Here is a 6140-nt window from a genome sequence, read left to right as displayed (position 1 = left end):
TGATGTGTCATATCGTGTCGTGTTGTGTTATATGTAGTGCCGACGTAGGACAGTTTTTCCAATTTCATTGTACTACTGTACTATGTATGACTGTGCAATGACAATAAAGAGTTATCTTATCTTATCTTATCTTCATCATGAATTAATAATCTGCATCACGAGGCGAGCAGCATCAATAAGAAACGTGTAGTTCAGTAGTTTGCAGTACCACATTTCTTAATCTTTACTGTCTTCTTTCCTTGTATTCGTCAGTTTGTTTATTTGTTAGACTATAGTCTCTTTTATGTTTATGCGAAAGAGGATTTTTACTTCAATAACCATCTATTCTCACCAGGTGCAATTTTATATAATGCAAAATACAGGGTGTACGAATATGGATGCATTCCTTTTGAAACTCATCACCTTAAGCCCAGCATCAAGAAATAATTACAAAAATAACACACCCAATATTGTTGCCTTTACCCCAGCTGTTATTTAATACATGCATTCTTTTGCACTACTGTCCGGTTTTTGCAGGCTTGTTCTGCCCCCAGCTGGCAATCAGTGAAATTACATTAATTCTGAAATAACAGTGCTAGCAGCACACCAGCATACCATCATTTGAGAATGTATCTAAAGTGTCATACAAAGCTGTATCAAGGGGATTACAGCTATTACATTTGCACGCTGTGTTAAAGTTCTATACAGCGTAAAGGTTTTTATCTGCCATCATCATGTTTCACATTAAGTGTTAAAAACAGGGTTTTATAATCTTACAAAGACATTGAGATTTGACCACATCGTCACCATCAAATGAGAATGAAATGAAATAATGAAATATGATGCAGTTAGACAAAAATGAATTGATGAGCCTCAAAATGCTTTAAAATAAATGGTGTCTCAATGTAAATTGTAGGGAGGGTTGTGAGTTGATTTTTAAAAATGAGTTTATGCAGGCTGTCAACTGGTTTGCGTTGGATTTATCTTTCCGACTGATAGTAAATATATCATGTTAATCTACCATTTTAATGTTTCAAGTTTTTAGCACAAGGCTGTTTTCCACCTCTTGAGCTCCTTTTGCTGGTTGCTTGTAGAAGATAACATTGGATTTAGAACTTCTGCCGCTGTACCAGCCTACCGTGGGAGCTTCACACCTCCTGCCAGGTAAATCTAGTCTGTGCAGGTTGCCTTATAAAGCTTATCAACCTCCAGCCCTGCAACATCATGGCCATCACTTTGGCCAGTTTCACCTCTTCTCCCCAGAGCTGAACTGATCTTCCAGCTGCAGCCTGGAGTGCAGACATGGGTTGTTCTCAGTCTTCATCTGCTATAACTTGGGTAACAGCCTTTCCTCTTAAAATTGTCTTCTTCTAGTAATGTCTTTTGACAGGCGAGTTGTTTTTGTTAGTTTTTTTGTTCCCCTTCACAGTGCAAAGCTTTAATGTTAGAAAAAAGAATTCAAACACTGTCTATTAAACGTGTGCTTGTTTCTTTTCACATTGGATCGTCGGACATACTTTACATAAATTACACTAAATCTGAAACATTGTAGCTAGCTTTGGGGTAGTAGCAAGTTTATGTGTTTTAAGGATGTAGCTACCCCTGCAGGCTGTGATGTTTATGGATGCTGCTATGCAAAAATCCCCTTTATATTCTTTAAGGATTGTCTTTATTATTTTCTATTTTAAGTATACATGTAAGTACGTAACTTCTTTAAATTGAATTTTTAGAAAATCTATGAAATATTTTGTTTTTGGAAAGAGGTATTGCTATTGCAGTGACAGATATTTTAATGATATGGTTGAAAATTTCTGTTAGATCTTTGTTAGATTAAAATACATGTTATAAAAAAGATGGGGTTTTTTAATGTTATAAAATTTGGGGTTTTGCACCATGCAGATAATTTTTCAATTTCTTATACATATTAGTTAATTCATTGTACAAAGTAAAATAAAACCAAAGCATATCTTCACAAGAAATGCAAATTGTTCACTTGTTCTGTATTTGCTTCTTTTCATAATTTTGTTTGTGACTTTGTTATGACCGAGCAGGCAGTAAAGGGGGTAGTTGTGCTGTGATTGGTGTCCTCCTTTTAGAGTTGTGGAATTAAGTGGGCCATGGGTCAGTTCAGCGGGTTAATTAGACATATTTTTCAAACTGTCAAACCCTGAGGACTGTGAACCAACTGCCTCTGTTTACATTCTAATGATTTTCCAGCCCATTAATCACAATGCTCAAAATTTTGGGACTGCTTACATGATACATTATGATCCTGTCACATAGACAAGATCGAGGGTGAGAAAATATAGCTTCTGTAATATTTAAAGGCTTGCTTAATTGCAGAAGAAAACGTGGAAAACATCCAGTGTTTCAACGAAATTGTAGCATTATCATTACTGTAGTCTGATTATTTAAAAATGATTTTCAGAGTTGAATGTCATTCTCTTTTTTCTTTCTTTTTTTGTTATTGAAATTTCAAATTGAAAAATGATCCGTCTTTGAAAAACGACTTCTCTGTATAAGTCCCAGTTCTGTTATTTAATAAAGTAGAGCATGTGCTTTTTACCTATTTAAAAGGACCTGTACTTGTTATTTTTTGACTCAACATAGCTTTCAATCATTCACAGAAAAAAGTACTCATCCGGGACTTGTAGACTTTGGTGCAGCCTTTCAGTCACTGCCTCAAATTAATTTTAGCTCTCCTCCCTTTAAGGCCAACTTTCATCTAATTGGCTGCCCTTGACAAACAGAGCTTGAAAAGCCAGCGGGTGGAGCTTCTGTGCTCATTGTGAAAGCTGTGTGCCTCAAGTGACCATAATAATGATTGATAATGATGCTCACATGTGACGTCATATAAACTGATAGTTTAAATCAGTCTGAGGCATGGGCTTTAAACTCATATATGCACTGACTTCATCATGAAGTGATGGCTTTGGCTGCAGCATTCACCACTCTAAGACCATATACTGAATGACAGGAAGAAAAGAGAAGCACAATAGGGACCCTTTAACAGTTTAATTATATTATCACATGAAACAATGTCTCTCTATGTGCTCAGTTTGCCTTTATGTTTGTGCAGTAAGTTCTTCAAAGACATAATATTCAAATCATTGAAACAGGTGAAAATCTAAGCAGTAAATGCTTGCTGTATCTGACATTTATTTCTAATAAGGATGTGTAATGCCCCATTTTCCATGATAAAGGTAAATGCCAGTGTCTTTTAAATTCTATACCTCAGTTTATAAGAAATTTTCCTCTTCAAAATTTGTGCCATTCAAGGTGAAACTGTTGTAACTCTGATCACTTGTTCACAGATATTTTCTTTTAACAACATGACTTTGTTCAATTGTAAACCGCCGGTAGACTCATAAAAGATATTGCATCGCTACATTCAGGGGCTATTATGACTAATCTGACCTTCAAGCAGCAGAAAGAGTCTTTTATGGTGTCCTTACTTTCAAAAATCCATCCCGTGCTCACTATCTGTGCAGTTTGAGTCCGAAATATTCAATATTTATATTTCATGGAAGTCCTCATATACCGCACGCACAGAGTTTAAAAAAATGTTTTTGGATTGTGTAGTCAGAAGTGAGGCAGAACACAGGTCTACCACTGGATGGCATTGTGATTCAAGAAATGAGCATTGCCTCTACTCATCTTGAGTGTTTGTTCCATGACCTTCAGCGACTCACTCCCCTGTGAATCTTGTTTTAACAGTCCATTTATATCTAGCAAGTAAAATAAAGCTGTTAGTTTGAAAGAAATCATATAGCAAAAACAACTGAATGCCAAACATTAAGTGTCCTTCTTTAAGCCAAAAAGCAAACTTTACTCTTAATAACTCTGTGTAGCTCAAAACAAATACAACCTACTGCAATGATTTCAATGGATCAAATTTCACAGATCTACAGAGTTTAAGGGTACAGCATTTAATCGTACTATTCTGACAACAAGTATGCTAATGTGGGCTCCTGTCTTGTTGCCAGTGTGTGCATAAATAAACACCTATACATAACCAGTGGAATAACACTTCTAACAGATGTCCTTAGTTATTCTGTATTATATGATGTAAATTATTGATCCTTCAAGTTTTATTTTGGGGTTTTTTGGGGGGGGGGGGGATTTTTGCATGCAATGCAAAGGCGGAGAATTACAACCACAGATTATTAGGTCTGTATTTTCTCATTTACGAGCGCCAACTGTTGTACTGTTGGTGGTTTGCAATATAAAGTGATTGATTATCCTTGAAAAATAGAAAATTAAAATCATACCGTATGATCATTTTTAATTTATATTGGGGCATTTTTTCATTACTGTTCCATTTTATACATTCATACCTGGGGGATGCCCACTAACACCAGTGTTCTGCTGTTCACTGAAGCATTGCTGGGTCTGACTTTTAATCAGCTCCTTTCAGTACACATTCTATAAAAGGTTTTGCACCTTTTTCTATTGAGTGTAAAATTTGCATGTGATCCTTATTTTTGTTATTCGTTTTAAAAGAGTGCCTCAAGATTCTCAAATATGCTTGTTTCATATTTTGTTTTTGGCTAAATTTAAATAAAATAGTGATGCCCCTTGTTCCTGGTCTTTAAGTCAAGCTGATTTAAATATAGCTATCACACCCAGCAATTTGTTGGATAGCTTAGTAAATAATATATATATCAGGAACATGTAAAATATACATGTTATTAAACCATAAAATTGATTACCAGAGTTATTGTCTTGCAGAAACTTTAATCTTTCTAGTAAATGAAGTGGTAGATGAAATAATCAAAAGTGAGCTGAAGGGCTGACAGGTCAGCTATAATGGATTCTGTCCCCAAAATGAATGTATCCCTCTCCTACAGCGTCCTCATTCATCCCCTGCTATGTACTGCCAGTGTGTGTATATATGTGGGTTTCACCCATTCCTCCAGAGTTCTTGAGCGAACTGAATGAGGCAGAATAAATCATAGAGTGATCAAGATGTCATCTTCACGATAATGAAAACATGATGCCTCGTAATAAGTTTCCAGATCAAAGGGAGCCATTGGGGTTTAATAACTCAGTGCCAAGTGGCCGAAAAGTGAGGAGATGGATTTAGAAGAAATGAGTGGCAATAATAATCCCTTTTTCTTGTGAGTTTCTTTTCTTTTCTTATTTTAATTTGAGAATGCTGAGTAATGACTGTCTGTTGCACAAAGGATGTACAAACTCAGACTTTAGGTAGCATTTCTTGATGCATAGTATTAAATTGGATTTGCCTGCATCTGCGTTTTGTAATTTCTTTTCCACATAATTTACTTTATTCATGACATGGGATTCTGAATAATGCCTGTACGCCTTAGCTATCCTTTGTATAGTTGTATTAATCCACCAGAGGAGTGAAATAATTGCCATGAATCTCTTCTCTTTTTTTTTTGAAAAAGCGATGTAAAAAGGCACCTACTCGGTCTTTGGAGTTGGCACCAAAAAACAGCAGAGCAGCTTTTGAAATGATGGCATGACAACAGGACGAGAGAAATACAGTCAGTGGGAGCACCAACATTCAACAGCATGCAGCTCTCAAGTAAATAATTTCAGACCATATTTTTTGACATTCCAGGAAACTTTTATAGTGTGTTGTTTCTTCAGTAAATCTGTGTTTACAGCTTCACCCCTTCATCAATTATTCAACACAGAGGTGGTGTGCAGATTTCAAATGTGCTCTTGTATTTATGAGGTTTCTCCGGGTGAAAATGAGTGTGTGCCTGCTAGGTAGCATCACTGCGAACTCCAGTTTTCCTCACTGCAATTTAAACTGTTTTGTTTCATCTAATGCAAGATGGCATTCATCATTGCAGGATTACGCTTCATCACTTTGATTCCAGAAGTTAGTGATTCATGAGATAGGAAGACAAACCTGGGAGGGGGGAAAAATGGATTCGGTATTTTGTCAAGCCAGGCTCGTGTCATGGTTGTGGAGAATAACAATGGCCAGAGTGTAGCTGCAAGAGGTGATGAAGGGGCCAAGCAGCCATGGCAACTTGATGTGAGCATATTAAAAGTGCAGAACACCAGTAGTCAAATAAAGCACTGGGTGAGGGTGCAAAGTCATTATACTGCATTTGGCATCAATACATGAAACGGTTTCTGAGACATGGCCATATTTCCTGTTTGGCAGCTCGATTGCCCAAAAA

The sequence above is a fragment of the Rhamphochromis sp. 'chilingali' genome (genome assembly GCF_963969265.1).
Source record: "Rhamphochromis sp. 'chilingali' genome assembly, chromosome: 13".
Taxonomy (NCBI): Eukaryota; Metazoa; Chordata; class Actinopteri; order Cichliformes; family Cichlidae; genus Rhamphochromis; species Rhamphochromis sp. 'chilingali'.
The sequence above is the reverse complement of the archived record's forward strand: the minus strand, read 5'-3'. Positions refer to the sequence as shown.